We start from the raw sequence: 17,313 nt of genomic DNA on the forward strand, positions 1-17,313 counted from the left end.
TTCCATTCCATATTTACTTCAGAAGTATCTTTAGTGTTTATTCTCTTCAATAAGCTTCATTACCTTCCTTTCCACTTTAAAATTCAGCTTGGCTGTTGTTGCTATTTTTGTAGAAGTGGGAGAATGTTGAATGCAGCAAAAACATAAGAGCCCAGTCAAATTTGGATGGATAGTAATTTGATTTACCTTTTGCATATTGGTGCAATGCCATCTCAGAACGTACAGATAGATAGACAGACACAGATGTCCCACAGTGGCATTTTTTTATTGAGACAGAGTCTTACTTTGTTGCCCCAGGCTAGCTCACAGCAACCTCAAATTCCTAGGTTCAAGTGATCCTCCTGCTTCAGCTTTTTGAGTAGCTGGGACAACAGGCTCTTGCCACAACAGCTGGCTAATTTATCTATTTTTGGTAGAGACAGGGACTCAACCTTGAGCTAGCTTTGAACTCCTGAGCTCAAGCGATCTTCCCACCTTAGCCTCCCAGAGTGCTGGGATTACAGGCGTGAGCCACCACGCCTGTCCATAATGGCATTTTATTATACCCCCCTTTTTTAGAGGATTAAGTATATTTTAACTTTTAATAAAAACTTACATTTACCATTTTTCTTTTAGACTTAATAAAAAGTATCAGGTAGCAATTAAAACCATTTATAATATAATATTCACGGGGTACACAGCATGTGCTCAATAGAAATGTAGCATTACACTCTAGGAGGCTGAGGTGGGTGCCTGAGCTTACAGGTTCAAGACCAGCCTGAGCCAGGGGGAGACCCCTGTCTCTAAAAATAGCTGGGTGTTGTGGTGGGTACCTATAGTCCCAGCTACTTGGGAGGCTGAGGCAAGAGAATTGCTTGAGCCCAGGAATCTGAGGTTGCTGTGAGCTATGATGCCACAGTACTCTACCAAGGGTGACAAAGTGAGACTCTGTCTCAAAAAAAAAAAAAAAGAAAAAGAAAAAAAGAAATTTAGTTGTAAATAGTCACGAGCAGCTGTCAGACCACAGAGGGCAGGCAGTAGGGAGAACACACGAAGGTGACACCACCCAGCATGATGTAGTCTCAAAACACACCAGATGGCGCCAGATCCATACCAAATGATATTTACTGGTTCTTTGTTAGTTTGTGGGGGATAGTTTTCAGGTCCTTTGTCTTCACTCACTATTAGCAGAGGTGTGCTTGTGGCTTAAAGAAGTAGAGTGCTGGTCCCGTATACTGGAGATGGAGGGTTCAAACCCACCCCTAGCCAAAAAGTGGAAAAGAAAAGAAAAGGGGAGGGGAGAGGAGAGGAGAGGCGAGAACAAGCTGTTACAAAGGCAGAATACCCCAGTGTTTTGAAGAGACTGGCTTTTTTCTTACAAAGTATAGGCCAGGGGAGTAGGAAGGACCTTTAGAAATCCCTGAATCCCACCTCCTTAGTTATGATGGGAACTCTGAGAGCTAGAACCACCCTCACTTTCTTGGGGTTGAGGGAAAGCCCTGGGTGTCTGATTTCTAGTCCATGCTCCTATACTTTACTACACCGATTTCCATGTTCACTTCCAGAGAACTACTTGCGGAATTATAACAGAGAAGGACTTCACCAACATGAAATTGTTTAAATGGAGAGATGACATTGCTGCTTCAGGTCAAATTTTGGGAGCCTTTTGTAGGCATCAGTGGATTTCAACCTTGCTGATATGGCTGGATGGGAGCTACAGTGTCTTTTCTTTAACAAATAGCCCATTAAGGCCAGCATAGTGGCTCAGGCCTATAATCCTAGCACTCTGGGAGGTTGAGGCAGGTTGAGACCAGCCTGAGCCAGAGTGAGACCCTGTCTCTAAAAATAGCCTGGTAGGTGCCTGGACTACAGGCACCTGTAGTCCCAGCTACTTGGGAGGCAGAGGCAAGAGAATCAATTGAGCCAAAAGTTTGAGGTTGCTGTGATCTATGACACCATGGCACTCTACCGAGAGTGACAAAGTTGAGACTCTGTCTCAAAAAAAAAAGAAAAAGAAAAATGAAAAAAAGAAAGAAATAGCCCATTGAGCGTTGGGGAGTTAATTCTAACTAGATGTTGGGGAATACTTATAGGGCCTGAGGACAGGTCCCACATGAGCCATGCTATAGGGCAGCAGGGTGTCAGCATCCACCCACTGGCCCACCCCATGCTCATTCAGGACTCCAACACTCTAGCCCTCACTGACCCTTCTTCAGCTCCATCTGTATTTATCACAGTCGGGGTAGGGACTGTCTTCCTGACTCAGCCGTGTGTGGGCCACAGATAGAGCTCATGGCTCCAGCTTAAACTTGACAAGCAGGAGTTAGCTCCTAGTCTTGAGACTGCAGTGTGCTTGGAAACCCTGATGCAGGAGGCCGGGGGTGGCAACCAGGCACATATCCTTCAGCAGCTGTGCCGGTGTTGGGTGAGACTGGCCTGTGTTGGCAGCAAGAGTGCATCTTACAGAGTTGAGGGTTCATCTTCTGACTTTTCAGTGACTAACATATGTTTCTCTAGTTCCTTTCCTTCCAAGGCACATGTTCACTGCCATGTGTGTCAGGTCCTCTCCGTATGGAAATGTGAAGCTGTAGACACTGAGGGAAAAATAATACTTGCTGTCCTAGTGATTATGTTTGTTTGCATTGAGGCAAGTTATTAAGATTAGGAAACATCATAAAGGTGGAGGCATTTGCACACCCAAGCTCTGAATCCACTCTGTTGTGAGGTTGATCAAGGGAAGCACATGTGGGGTTGATTATGACTTTTTTTTTTTTTTTAGAGGCAGGGCCTCACTATGTTGCCCAGGCTGGTGTCTAACTCCTAGGCTCAAATGATCCTCCTTTTTTAGCTTCTTCAATAGCGGGGATGGTTGACTTTGAACAGAAATTTACAACCTCTTGTTTCAGAAAGCCACAGAAGGTGCCCAGATCAGCCACCTCTGAGGCTCTGATTTCCCACCCAGGCCACAGCCCACACCTGTAGCCAAGCTCTATCCCTCATTCCTCTGTGGTAAGAAGACTCTCAGTTTCTTCTTCCATTGTCACAAAAGAATAAAAACATTGTGGCTGGATGAGGTAGCTCACGCCTATGATCCTAGCATGCTGGGAGACCTAGGCAGGTGGATTGCTTGAGTTCAGGATGTGAGACTAGCCTGAGAGTAGACAAGAATGAGAACTGTCTGTACTAAAAATAGAAAAATTACCTGGACATTGTGGTGGACACCTATAGTCTCAGGTGCTTGGGAGACTGAGTCAGGAGAATTGCCTGAATGCAGGAGTTTGAGGTTGCTGAGAGCTATGATGCCAGGGCACTCTAGCCAGGGCAACAGAGTAAGACTCTGTCTAAAAATTAAATAAATGAGGGAAAAAATAAAAACATTGTGTTCCATAGATCCAGAAGCAAAGTCACTTCTCTGTTCTCATGTGGTCTCGTTGTGGTACTATATGGACACCATTGTTGGCTCTAAATGACTCCCTTGCCTCTGGTGCTTCAGTCAGATATGCATTAAATGTGCTCACCAACTTTGGTTATGATTCTAACAAAGATGGCATCAATTCTGATGATCGCTTCAGGGAGAAGATGATAAAAGAAGACATATTTAAGCCTCCTAAGGAGGCTTTAAGAATTAAGGAAGAGTGGGGCAGTATGAGTCACAGCAGGCTCCCAAGGGAAATGGAATTCTTAGTCTTCTTCTCCCTTATCTCCTCCTGCCCCTCACCTTTCATCTTAAAGGCAAGAAAAGCTCACATCTGAATAGAGGACTCTTCAGAAAACACTCATTCCTATACCCTTGCCTATCTGTTTTTAGTGAAAGCAATATCAGAAATGTCAAGTTTTACCACTGCACTTAACACCCATAGATGCTCCCAAATTCCCAGTACCTGCTGCAGACCTTCCCCATCAACACCACATATCCTTGGGATCTCTGTCCTCCTATCCACCCCTCTTTAGAATACAATTGTGCTCTCTCTTCTTTGGTCTTTAATTGTTTCACAGATGTTGATCTTGTTTTGTGAGGCTGACTGCATGTTCTTAAAGATGGCCACCATATGACACTATTCTTATGTGCTGTTATTACATTGCAGTGTTGACCTTCCTGTGGGTAGTAGGTTTCGAAGCCATTTTTTTTTTTTTTTATTAAATCATAGCTGTGTACATTAATGTGATCATGGTCAAAGCTAGTTGTTAAGGGAGAGGGTTGGCAGAGTACTATGGTGTGCTAAAACTTTGGCCTTTACCAAGCACAGAAATGGCATAATCCAACTATTTTCCTTTCTGAAAGATGTGAACAATGGTGCCCAGAAAAGAGACTGTAGAGGTGGTCAGGCCAGGTTTATTGAAAGGGGAAGGTGACCTGCCTGGGCAGAGTAACATTCCACAGCTTATTTGGAAAGTTAAAGTCTTTTTTTTTTAATTAAAAATCATAACTGTATACATTTATGGGGTACAATGTGATAATTTGATATATAATGTGGAATGCTTAAATCAAACTGATTAACATAGACATCACCTTTACTTTTTTGCTCTTAGTTATTTTGAAATATACTTTTGCGTTATGCTCTTTAGGTGAGATCCCACCAAATGCCCTCCCTCCTCCCACCTCTTGGCTCAAACTTCTCAGGCGGTAGGCTAACCAGGTCCTTTGTGTCTTTGTCTTAGGAGGAGAGAAGGAGGATGGGATGGGGAAAAGGGTTGGGTTTGTGTGTGGCTTCCTTAGGCCTCCCAACACTCTCCGTTATGCTACAAGAACAACTGGTAGCAATGATTGCAAGAGCTTCAGTTTGTTAACTAACAATTTGTTGGTGAGGCCTAATGCAGCTGTACATAAACACTTTTCCCCTCCTCCCCTTCCTTTCCTCCTAAAACAAAGACACTAAGGATCTGGCTAGCCCCATCCCCCTGCAGTTCCTATCAAAAAGACTCTAACCTGACAAGCAACGTGTGGAATGTGCCTACCCCCTATGGCCCTATATACCTGGCCTGAACATCTTTTCCATGGCCTCCTCTCTGGGCACCACCTTTTATACCTTTCACAATAACAGGAGGCTATTGTTTTGGCCTAAGCTGCTACACGAGGCTTTAGCAGACCAGACTGGAAGTCATTCATATTAAAGTTCCAATGTCAGCAAACCAAAGCTAAAAGTTGTTATCTTGACCCTCTGAGAAACCAGAAGATAGAGATAATAGCCAAATTTCCCAAACAGTCCAGTTTTAGTTGGCATGATAATAAAGTTGCCTCTATCTTTAAACTTTACAACAAAAAGTAACCTGAAGTAACTGAATGTTTAACTAGTCAGTTACCTGTCTGTTGTTTGGTTCCCTGTTCTTGCCATATGTGGAAAGCAACTTTGAAAGGATCTTCTTTTTGTCCTTTGTTTCTGCTTTCTTTTTCTTTCTTTTTTTTTTTAAGACAGAGTCTCAGTTTGTCATCCTCGCTAGAGTGCTGTGTTGTCATAGCTCACAACAACCTCAAACTCTTGGTTTCAAGTGATGCTCTTGCCTCAGCCTCCCAAGTAGCTGGGACTCTAGGCGCCTGCCACAATGCCTGAATAGTTTTTTTGGCCGGGGCTGGGTTTGAACCTGCCATCTCCGGCACATGGGGCCGGGGCCCTATCCCTTTGAGCCACAGGCACCGCCCTGACTAGTTTTTTTTTTAGAGATGGGGGTCTCACTCTTGCTCAGGCTGGTCTGGAACTTCTGAACTCAGGCAGTCCTCCCACCTTGGCCTCCCAGAGTGCTAGGATTATAGGCACCTGGCCTGTTTCTGCTTTCTTACCCCTTTTCTGTTTATAAAACCAACCTCTTCTGCTCAGCTCATTGGAACACTTATTCTGTTTTATGGAATGGAGTAGTCCCGATACTAGAACCCCAAATAAAGTGATAGAGTCAATGTGAGAACCCCCCCCCAAATAGAACCAACTCGCCCAGGAAGAAATGAGTATATGAATGTCCCACCTAGGAAAGAGTAAATGTGCCAATCCCTACCCCTCCAACCCTTTAAATTCCCATCCACCTTAACCCATAGGCTGACTTCCTTCTTGAACTCAGCTCACCTACATGTGGGTGGAAATAAAGGCCGCTGTTGACCGCACAGAACCTGGACTCCATTTCCTTTCGTTCACAATTTGGAATAATCTTTTATTTTCTGTTTTTGACCTTTCAGGCAGGAAGATATTATCTTTGTGAACTGGGGACTCTCTTTCCCATGGCATTCCCTCCCAAGGAAATGGGCCTTCATATCATGGAATCAGGACAGTGTGGAAGGAAGTCTCAGGGTCGGACAACTTGACCTCATGGACACTTGTTTGTTTTGTGGCCTTGGAGCAAACTATGATACATCTCTGAGCCTCTGTTTCCTCACCTCTAAAGGGGATGATAATAGCCCTTACCTGGAAGAGCTGCTCAGTGTGCTCCCATAACACCCACTGAGGGATCCAGTGACCACAGGAACAAAGATGGGAGTCCATCAACTCCCAGCCTGCTCAATCCCTGGTTTGTCTTTCCACCTTAAAAGAATTTCAGATGAAGTTTTCACTGAGGTCATGAACAATACTCTGCACCAGGAGTGGAATAAGCACAAGTCTGTCTCTGATTACCTATGTGATTTTAGGCAAATCACTCTCTCCAAGATTCATGCTCCTCATCTGTGAACTGCCCAGATAATTTCTTAGGTCTATTATGAGGATTAAATGTGAAAAGTCTTCTTTTCAACATAGCAAGACCCCATCTCTAGAACATAAATTTTAACAGCTGTCAACAGTGTGAGGCATTGGTGTTCCTCTTAAGTGACATTTGACATCCCAGAATTCCAGAAATGTTAATGAGAGAAAAGAGTCTGGGGCTGTGGCTAGGGCAGTACGTGTGCGCATGCGCCTGTGTGTATGTGAGACACAATTATGATAGCCTGCCCCCCAGATAGCACTAGATAACCACAGCCAAGCTGTAGAGACTCACTTTATTATGCTGCAATTGCACTGGCTGTGCTCATTGGTTGAACCTGTAATTACCTTTCAGAGGCTGTTCCTGGTGAAGCAAGGAGGAGTCATGGAGGGGAATGGCCATGGTACTTTGTGATCTAGAGCTGACTTTTCAGAGCTTGGGTTTTCCTTTCTATAAGGAGGTGTAGTAATAAACCTGTTGGCTCATTTAATTTCCATTGATGTTGTGGAACTAAATGGAATTTTGAAAATTATGTAAGAACATTGAAATGCTTTTGAGATTTTATTTCTAAGGCTAATACATTAAAAAAGTATTTTTGGAGAGAGTGATCTTTTCAAATAGAAGACACAAAGATAAATGTCTGACATTTGCTCTTAGGCATCACATGGTGCCTAAGAGCAAAGACTGTAGAATCAGATTGATAGGGCTTGATTCTTGACTTTGCTTCTTAAAGCTAATTACACATGTCCTAACAACTTAGTCTCTTTGTACCTCAGTTTCATCATCTGCAAAATGGGATGCTAGGACAATTATCCCTCAGTATCCATGGGGGATTGGTTTCAAGACCTCTGAAGATAACAAAATCTAATTTTACATTCCTGATATAAAATGTCATTTTGCTGAGTAGGGTGGCATGTACCTATTCCCAGCTAATCTTGTAGGCTGAGGTGAGAGGATCCTTTGAGTCCAGGAGATGGAGACCAGCCTGGGCAACATAGCAAGACCCCATCTCTAGAACATAAATTTTAAAAATTCTTAAAATGACATAGCATTTGCATATAACATATGCATGTTGTCCTGGTACTTTAATAATCTCTAGATTACTTATCATACTTCCTTCAATGTAAGTGCTGCATAAATAGTTGTTATACTGTATTCAGGGAATAATGATAAGAAAGAAAAGTCTATATGTGTTCAGTACAAACACAATCATCCATTGTTTTCACCCCAAATTTTCTGTCTGAGGTTGACTTCACAGATATAGAACTTGTGGATACAGAGGACCTGCCACATAGTACCCACCTCTTAACATTGTTTCAAGGATTAAATGTATTGGTATAGGTAAAAGTGATTCGAACACCTCTGGAAAATAATAAGCACCAAATAAGGTCCTACAGTAAGTTCCTGACACAGTTCGGCACACGGGGCTCTGTAACTGTGGGAGCCTCCATGACTCTTGTCCCACAGAGCTGACTTGCCTCAGAAGTGCCCAGTGTGGTAGAGTCTGACTCCTGTGTTTGGATGTCTGATTGCTGCCAAATTTTAAGCATCACTGGTCCCTTTTCTCCTCTGTCCTACACTGGGTTAAGGTGATAAGGGAGCCTGGATGCTCTTTCTTTTTGACTCTTCAACCTGGCCTTATGCCCTACCACAATAAGAGTCCTAGGCTAGTCACTTTCCCTGTGCTTTCATATCATCCGTGGACTTGCTTGGGAGCCACTGTGCTCTCTCCGAGAAAGTCTCAGTATTTGAGTAACAATAAATACTTTTTGCATCCTCTTGGGGTGTGCATGCAGCATCAATCAGTAGTCTTGACATCTGAACCAAATTTTGGGTGGGATCCGTTCTGTTAATGGAGTCAAGTTGGATATGTGGGACAAGGTGGGTACATGTAAAGAAACAAGGAGACTTGCTTGGGACTTTTGTCATGGTAGGATGTGGGGCTGGGCTGAGGGGTCCCAAGGAGACAGCATCCAGGCTCCCTTATCACTTGCCCTGATATAGGACAAAAGAGGCTTAGAGTTGTGAGCAGTCAGCTACAACACCTTCTCTCTGAAAGAGCTAGCTGAATTAATATATAAATGGAATGGCTGCTAACTTATGGAGAATCCAGAGTAATCATGAGGGCAAGATGGTACGAATTTGCCTTGTTGCCCTAAATCTTTCATTGTTATGTGGTAAAATATTACTGCTTTTTGGAAAGAAACAGGAGAAATACTGAGTCAGCCGTCCTGGAGACAGGGTGTGTATTGGGTTTTAATATCTGAAGATTTAAGCAATTTGTTAAACTTGCCCTCTAGAATCTGTTTCAACAAATGGTCATGTTTCCCCTGAGAAAATCTGACATCTCTGTCCTTCAACCCAGGCTGCTGAGAAGGGCAAACGTTGCTGGTTCTGAGCATAAATACTTTTTTTTAGGAATTTAGTAGGAGGCCAGATTTTTAGAACCTCTATAGACAATGTTCAATCATGTTAGAACTTGTTATCCTATGTTTGATGAGATATGGCTTACACAAGTGCTATCAAAAGAGTTTTAGCTTTTCAAGTTTCTTTGACATCTCTTTTCTCCTCAAGTCTTTCTTATGAGATGAAGAGAGGTTGTTATCACCACCATCTTAAATTTGAGAAAACTGAGGTACTGAGTAAGTTTTCTGTTTGTTTGTTTTTTTGAAACAGAGTCTCACTCTGTCACCCTGAGTAGAGTGCTGTGGCATCATAGCTCGAGCAACCTCAAACTCTTGGGTTCAAATGATCCTCTTGCCTCAGCCTTCCAAGTAGCTGGGACTACAGATTCCTGCCATAATGTCCGGCTAGTTTTTTCTATTTTTAGTACAGACAGGGTCTCGCTCTTGCTCAGGCTGGTCTGGAACTCCTGAGCTCAGGCAATCTGCTCACTTGGTCTCCCAGAATGCTAGAATTACAGGCTTGACCCCCTGTGCCCCATATAAGTACAAAGTGATTAAAAGAGTTGCCCGTGTATAAGTTTGGGGCGTCCTGGGCCCCAGACTTGTGATTTTTCTTCCAGGTTGCACTTCTTAATATCCTGGGTAACCATACATTCTGGATGGCCCAGGACATATTGACTTAATGCCTCTTATTTCAGCATCTCATTTTATTTTCAGTAACATCTCAGTTTTAGTGATGAAGTTTATTATGGTCACCTTCTTAAAATGGAAGATCCTGGGACATTTTTAGTTAGCTAACAGTCTGCAGTGATTTTCATTAGGAGTTTCTATTAGACTCAGATGATATTTAATTGGAAAAACTGACACTTTGCAAAGGTTTTTGGAGGATTTCGGGGCCCAGAAAGGCCTCCCTGGCATTCTTCCCCTTGTTTCAAGTTTGCTCTTTATCTGTAATGTAATCTCCTTGTCAAGGCAGCTTGATGGCTTTCTTATTTTAGATCTAGATTGACAATGCCTTCCTGGGTACATCTTGAGAGAGGAAAAGTGAAAAAATACTGCCAATGTGTATGTGTGTGTGCATGCCTGCCAGCTTAGAAGCATCTTCCCTCAGAAAAGTTAACCTCTGGGCCCAGCATGGTGGCTCACACCTGTAATTGTAGCACTCTGGGGGGTAGAGTTGGGTGAATTGCCTGAGCTCAGGAGTTCCAGACCAGTCTGAGCAAGAGCAAGACCCCATCTCTATAAAATAGTGAGGCATTGTGGCTGGTGGCTGTATTCTCAGCTACTCGGAAGCCCGAGGCAAGAGGATCACTTCAGCCCAAGAGTTTGAGGTTTCTGTGAGCTATGACACTGCAGCACTCTACAGAGGGCTACAGAGTGAGACTCTATCTCAAAAAAAAAAAAAAAAAGAATGAAAGAAAAGTTACTTCTAAGCTAATGGAAAGGCATGATGAAGATCCTAATGGGAATGATGTTGAAGATGACAGCAATCACTGAGTGCTGATTATGTGGGATGCACTGTACTTAGCACTTTATCTGTATTAACTCTTCAAATCCTTCCAATAATTCTGTTAGGTAAGATAATGCTATTATCATCATTTTGCAGATGAGAAAACTAAAGCACAGAGAGATAAGGTCCTTTGCACAAGGCTTCACAGCTAGTAAGCGGAGAATGTTCAAACTGCTCAGCTGACAGCCAGGCCCTCATTGAACAGGAGGGAAATATGACTTCTCTGTAATCATATCTGAACCTAAAAAGAGACAAGGACACTCTGCAACTAGAAATAGAAAATCTCTGTCTCCTTTGGCTAACAAGAATTTCTTTACCTATGACAACTTTGGACTCTTTAATCCTCCTGCCTCCTAGATGAAACGACCAAGTCACCCAAGTACCAGTTTCCCCTTAATTCCTAATGGTGGCAAATTCAACCCTGGCTCCAGCTTCCAGAAACCCTCCCAGGATCTCCCAGCACCAGCCACATCCTATAATATGCCTGCTGGCAGTCCCATGGTTTCCTTGGTACTCTCTTTCTCCTTTGAAGCAGCAGGTTAATTAAACCTAGCTTGACCACACTACTTACCAGATGGCCAAGGGGAATACTTTGAAGGTGACTGTACTACTATTCAGCAATGAGGTAGGTAGTGCTTTCAAAAACTTAATTGTCCCACTTCATTCATATATATATATATATATATATGTGTGTGTGTGTGTGTTAATGAAAAAAAATTAGGAAAAATGGTCTGCATCAGCTGACTTACGGTCAAAAAAAAAAGGGGGGGTGGCGCCTGTAGCTCAGTGAGTAGGGCGCCGGCCCCATATACCGAGGGTGGCGGGTTCAAACCCAGCCCGGCCAAACTGCAACAAAAAAATAGCCGGGTGTTGTGGCGGGCGCCTGCTGCTCAGGAGTCGCTGTGGTAGTCGCTGCTGCTCAGGAGGCTGAGGCAAGAGAATCGCGTAAGCCCAAGAGCTGGAGGTTGCTGTGAGCTGTGTGACGTCATGGCACTCTACCCAAGGGCGGTACAGTGAGACTCTGTCTCTACAAAAAAAAAAAAGGGCAAGAACTGAAAGATGCTGGCTGCAAGGAGCTTGGTGCTTCCCAGCTAATTCCCTTCACTGCTGGGTAGGTAGGTGTTATTATCCTTGTTTTAGGGATGACAAAATGAAGACTCACAGAAAGTAAATGAACAGCAGAGAATATTCCTGCTAGCTCTGTCTGACTCCAAAGCCTAGGATGCTTTTCTACTGGAAACAATTGTCCCAAATTCTGGACTCAGTCCTTTTTCCTTCTCCTTTCTGAGTGTGGGTCTTTCCATGGTTCCAAGCCTCTTTTTTTGACCCATTCACTTCTTGACAGTCTATTCCAGTCCAGTCCCCCCCCCCCCACATCCTTCATTCACTCAGTGTTCTCTGAGCAAGCCCCAAATGTCAGGCCCCTCTGTGGGCTCTGGTGGGGACCCAGGGAGGAGAGTTCTTACTTCCTGAAGCTTATGTCCAGGGTTTGTTGATGGGGAGTTGGGCAATAAGGTAGACCAGCTCAGAGCGTGCTAGATGCTAAGAAAGCTACGAAGAAAAGCACAGGTAGAGGGCTGGGGAATGAGTGAAGGGTACTGGTATGTTTTTAGGGGTCAGCAAGTCAGGGAAGGGTGGGGGTGGCACTGGGAGAAGTAGGCCCTCTGGACTGGAGGACTTTGCAGACAGGTTGCAAGCTCCCAGGTAGGGCCTGGGGCCAAAGTGAGAACCTGGGACTTCCTGATGCTGCCAAGCACTTTTTAAGCTGCTAAGGGGTCCCGTGGCTCTTCTGGGCCTGCTGCACATCTGAGCTTGTTCCATCCTCACAATGCCCCAGGAGCTGGTGCTCTCTGTCCTTCACTGCCCTCTGCCCAGTTGTGACTCACCTCCCACCTGCCTCCACGGCCACAGCAGGGTCCATACCAGCCCAGCTCCCCAGCCTAAACACAGAGCAATGGTCTCCCGGGACTCTGGTCTCCAGCTGACTCCACCGTGGCTGGATGGGTTCACAGAGGCTCGGTGTGCTGGCAGCACCAGTACTCACATTACAATGTGAGGTGATAGTCAAGGGCTCAGGGTTTTCACACTCCCAGCCAGGCCCCTGTCTGGTGGGTTAAAAGTGACAAGCAAGTGTGCATTTCGAGTAAGTGTGACTTTGTGTCTTTGTTGTGGTCCTGACATAGCTACCTCCTAATGAAGCCCAGGCCTGCTGGGAATGCCACCCATGTCACCCAGCAGGACCAGGCCCCTCCCCTGGCAGGGTTGGGTGGGCATGCCCACCAGACTCTGGGCCTGTCCCTCTTCTCTGTCTGCTAAGCAGGGGCTTCTTTCTAACTGACGCAGTCTTTAGTATCCCAGGGTCCTCCTATCTGGTGCTTTTTGCAGATCTCTGCTCTGGGCTTGATGTGCTGACTGGAGTTCTCCTCCCACAGGCATCTTATTTCTGTCTCTACAGTGGTTCTCAACCTTCCTAATGCTACGGCCCTTTAATTCAGTTCCTGTGGGTCGCAACCCACAGGTTGACAACCGCTGCTCTAGGGTTTTGGTTGACAAATGTTGCTGTCCCTGCTCCATGACCAGGTGGGATGCTGGACCCAGAACAGGTCTCTACTTTGCTGTGCCTCTGCCTTGAAGGGAGCCAGCTCACATGGACACCTGGGCACTTCTCGGGACCCACTAAAATCCTACCACCTTAAGGCTGAGTGGGTGCCTTACCTCCTGGCACTTCCCACTGTGTCACCCACGGAGGTGCTATGCTTCTAGTGGGTAAAAGCAGTGAGAAGAAATCCCATTTTGTAAATATAATATGTTTTTTAAAAAAACTGCAAACTCTAGCTCTAAAATGCTTCACTCCACCGATTCTCAATTTACCTGCACAGCAACTTGGTTGAGGGGAGCTTCAATACCTTTAAAATTAATCAGGCTTTTAACTGAAATTTCCAGTTAACTTTTATCTTAGAGCCTTTGGACCAAGAAGATAAAATACCCTAAGATGGGTTCTGGTATGTCACGGGGAAGGGTGGAAAAGTAGCAATATGGACAGGGAGGAAGGAGCTTGCTGAGAGAACCAGTCTGAGGTGGAAAAAACAGCATCCATGAAGCCGGAGTGCATGGCAGACCCCGGGGCCGGCCTGGTGCAGCACTGGGAGTACTGAGTGGGGAGCCAAGATCAGTTTTCCTCCTCTGTCCATTGTGAAAGGATAATCTTCACATGCAGATAAAAGAGGGAACAAGTGTTAAAGATTTTTTAAAGCTCTTATTGAAAGGAATGAACTAGCTGTTATGACTGGCTCAGGGGAGCACATGTTTATCTGGAGTCAAGGAATGTGGAATGGCTGTGCAAAGGGAGCAAAACTGGCTTTTCCACCATTTGCATATCTAGAGACACATGCTTCGCATTGCTCCCAGTTCTCTGTGACCTGCAGGCTGTGGTCTGGAGGCATCTCCTTCTCCAGGGGGTGACAAACTCTTCCTTCCCACTGAACAGACTCTGGAGTGTGGCCTCTTAGTGGGCAGGAGAGAGGGACAGCATGCAGCAAGTCCCTTGGCCTCCAGACTCAGCTTCCTTACTGTGAAGCAAGGCAGACACTACTACTGAAGGGCAGTTCTGAGTGCTCATGAGATCATGCTGTTAGGGAGTTACCACAGAGTCCAGAACAGCACAGCTCTTGTCCCTGTCCTTTCAAGAGATATTAGACACCACAAGTGGAATGACATGCCAGAATGAACCAAGGAACCAATGAACCTTTGACAGGTTCCTGGCCAGATGATACCTCTTTCCCCATCTTGGTCAAGATGGCGTCAGTCAGGGTGGCTGGTCACTTTTGAAGCAGCTTGAGTTGAACATGGATGTCTTGAATCACCTACAGGTGACTTCCCTTATAAAACTCCTCCACTGGAGTCTTTTATCCAGTAGAAGGTGTACACACACACACACACACACACACACACAGTGTGAATACACACATGCATGCATGCACAGCCAGGAGCCTGAACGCTGGTCTCACACTGGCATACCACCCTATCATAGCTGTCCTGGCCAATGAATCACCCATCTCTTCTCCAAGATGTGGTCTTGACATGACAACCAGATCAGGTCACTGCCTTTATTAGTCATCTTCAATAGTTATTTTAGAAATTAAATATAACTTTCTTTCGGTCTCTGAGCCCCTGTGGTGTGAGAATCTTACCTGTCACTCCAGCGCCCTGTTGCTCTCTGTTCCTTCCAGGCCACACTGACTCCTCAGCTTTTGCAGTTTCCTCTTCCTGGAACTGTCTCTGCTCCTTCGCATTTACCTCATCAAACAGGACTTTCCTCACCACCTTACTCATATAGGCTCATACTCTGCTTTCCTATAATCAACAATCTCAGTTTCATCATGTCTTTTCAAATCCTTATCTCAATTTATAATATTTTCTTCTACCCCTCTACTAGTACGTCAGCTCCCTGGTCTGTCTTGTCCCAGCTGAGTTCTCAGGCTGTACAGACAGGAGCACTTCCTACATCTTTGTTGAATGATAAAAATCTTTTATGGTTGACAGAGCCTTCATATCCTAATGACAAGGGAGATAAATATTCTCTTTGTCATTGCTGGTGGGAATATAAATTGATATAACTTATCTAAAGGTAAATTTGAAGTAGAAGGGAAGAGGAGAGAGAGGGGAGGGCACGAGGGATATGAGAGGAGGGAGGGTATTTGGGGAAACCTCACCTAATGTGCATGATGCAATGGTACATTTCAAAACTATTAAGAAATGAGTATAATTGTGATGTATGTGTTAGTTCAATGTAAGCATTTCACATTGTATATCAAAGCAGTACCCTGAACTCCATAAATGCAACAATGTACAAAATTATGATTTAATAAAAAATAATAAAGGTAAATTTGGTAGCCAGGTCCAATGGCTCACATCTAGCTCTCTGGGAGGCCTAGGCAGGTGGATTGCTTGAGCTCAGGAGTTCAAGATCAGCCTGAGCAGTTCCAGACCAGACTGAGAAAGAGTGAGACCCTGTCTCTACTAAAAAACTAGCCAAGTGTGGTGGCAGGAGCCTGTCTGGGCTACTCAGGAGGCTAAGGCAAGAGGATTGCTTGAGCCGAAGAATTTGAGGTTGCTGTGAGCTATGACACAACTGCTCTCTACCCAGGGTGACAGAGTGAGACTCTGTCTCAAAAAAAAAAAAAAAAGTAAAAGTGGCAATATGTATCAGAGCCCTAAAATGCTCTTAGTCTCTTAATTCCATTTTGAGGAATCTATTATAAAATAATCAGAGATGTGGCACAAGATTTAAGGACAAGATGCAGCCTGTTTCAGAAAGATGAAGAGGAAATAAAGGAACCATTTAACAGTAGGGATGTAGTTAAAGGGCTTTCACTATGGAGTACTGTGCAATCATTAGCATCCTGTCTCATAAAAAGAGTACCAAATTCTTAGGGCTATTCCCCCAAGTCCTTATGCAAAAGAGAAGGTAAAAGCCTCTGGCACCTGTAAAGAACTCGTCTCACAGATCACTCAATAAGGAAATTTCTTGCTAATGTTCTCCAAGCAAGTACATACAAGTTATACCTATGTCTAGCGCCTGTTGATTACACTAGTAATGAATTATAAGTTTATGTTACAGGTAACAGAGCTGGAGATAAGATGCAATTGGACACTCTTCCACCCACTCAGGGACAGCTATATAATTGATGCTTCCTTCACTCCCTTATTTCATGTAAAATTTCTTAGACCTCACAAAAATGTAACCACTACCTCCTCAGCCCCCCACCTCACCTTTTCCCTTCTCTATGTTACCTTTCAAATGCTGAAAGTTCCCCCCACCACTTTGGAAAAACAGCTGCAGTTTCCAGAGGCATCCTAACAATCTTGGCTTAAAAAACCTTCATTGATTGAGATTTTTGCCTCATTCATTTACTTGAGTTGACAGGCAGAATTGAAAACTTTGCTTCAATTTTGCCTAAAAATGAATATATGTATAGAAAAAAACCAAAGAAATAATTACTTTTTCATTTATATATGTGACTAGGTAGTGCGATTCACGGTGATTTTAATTTTCTTTTCACTCTTGTTTATTCTAAATTTTCTTTCACTTTTTTTTTTGGTGACAGGGTCTTCCTTTGTCACCTGGCCTACAGGGTTGTGGCTTCAGCCCAGCTCACAGCAATCTCAAACTCTTGGGCTCAGGAGATCCTCTTGCCTCAGCCTCCCAAGCTGGAACTAAAGGCACCCACCACCACACAAGGTTAGTTTTTCTATTATTGGTTGAGACAGGATCTTGCTCTTGCTCAGGCTGGTCTTGAACTCCTGAGCTAAATCAATCCACCTGCCTTGGCCTCCTAGAGTGCTAGAATTACAGATGTGAGCCATTGTGCCTAGCCTATTCTAAATTTTCTTAAATGAGCTGCAGTTTTATAAGCAGAATAAAACACATTGTTTGAAAAGGCAAATATTCAGCTGGGTGTGGTGGCACACACCTATAATCCTAGCACTCTTGGAGGTCAAGGCAGAAGGATTGTTTGAATTCAGGAGTTTGAGACCAGCTGAGCAAAAGCGAGACAATAGAAAAACTAGCCAGATATTATGGTGGGCGCCTGTGGTCCCAGCTCTTCGGGAGGCTAAGGCAAGGGAATTGCTTGAGCCCAAGAGTTTGAGGTTGCTGTGAGATATGATGATGCCATAGCACTCTACCCAGGGCCATAGAATGAGACTGTCTCAAAAAAAATAAAAAGGAAGGAAGGAAGGAAAGAAAGGGCAAAGACA

The sequence above is a fragment of the Nycticebus coucang genome, chromosome 15 (genome assembly GCF_027406575.1).
Source record: "Nycticebus coucang isolate mNycCou1 chromosome 15, mNycCou1.pri, whole genome shotgun sequence".
Taxonomy (NCBI): domain Eukaryota; kingdom Metazoa; phylum Chordata; class Mammalia; order Primates; family Lorisidae; genus Nycticebus; species Nycticebus coucang.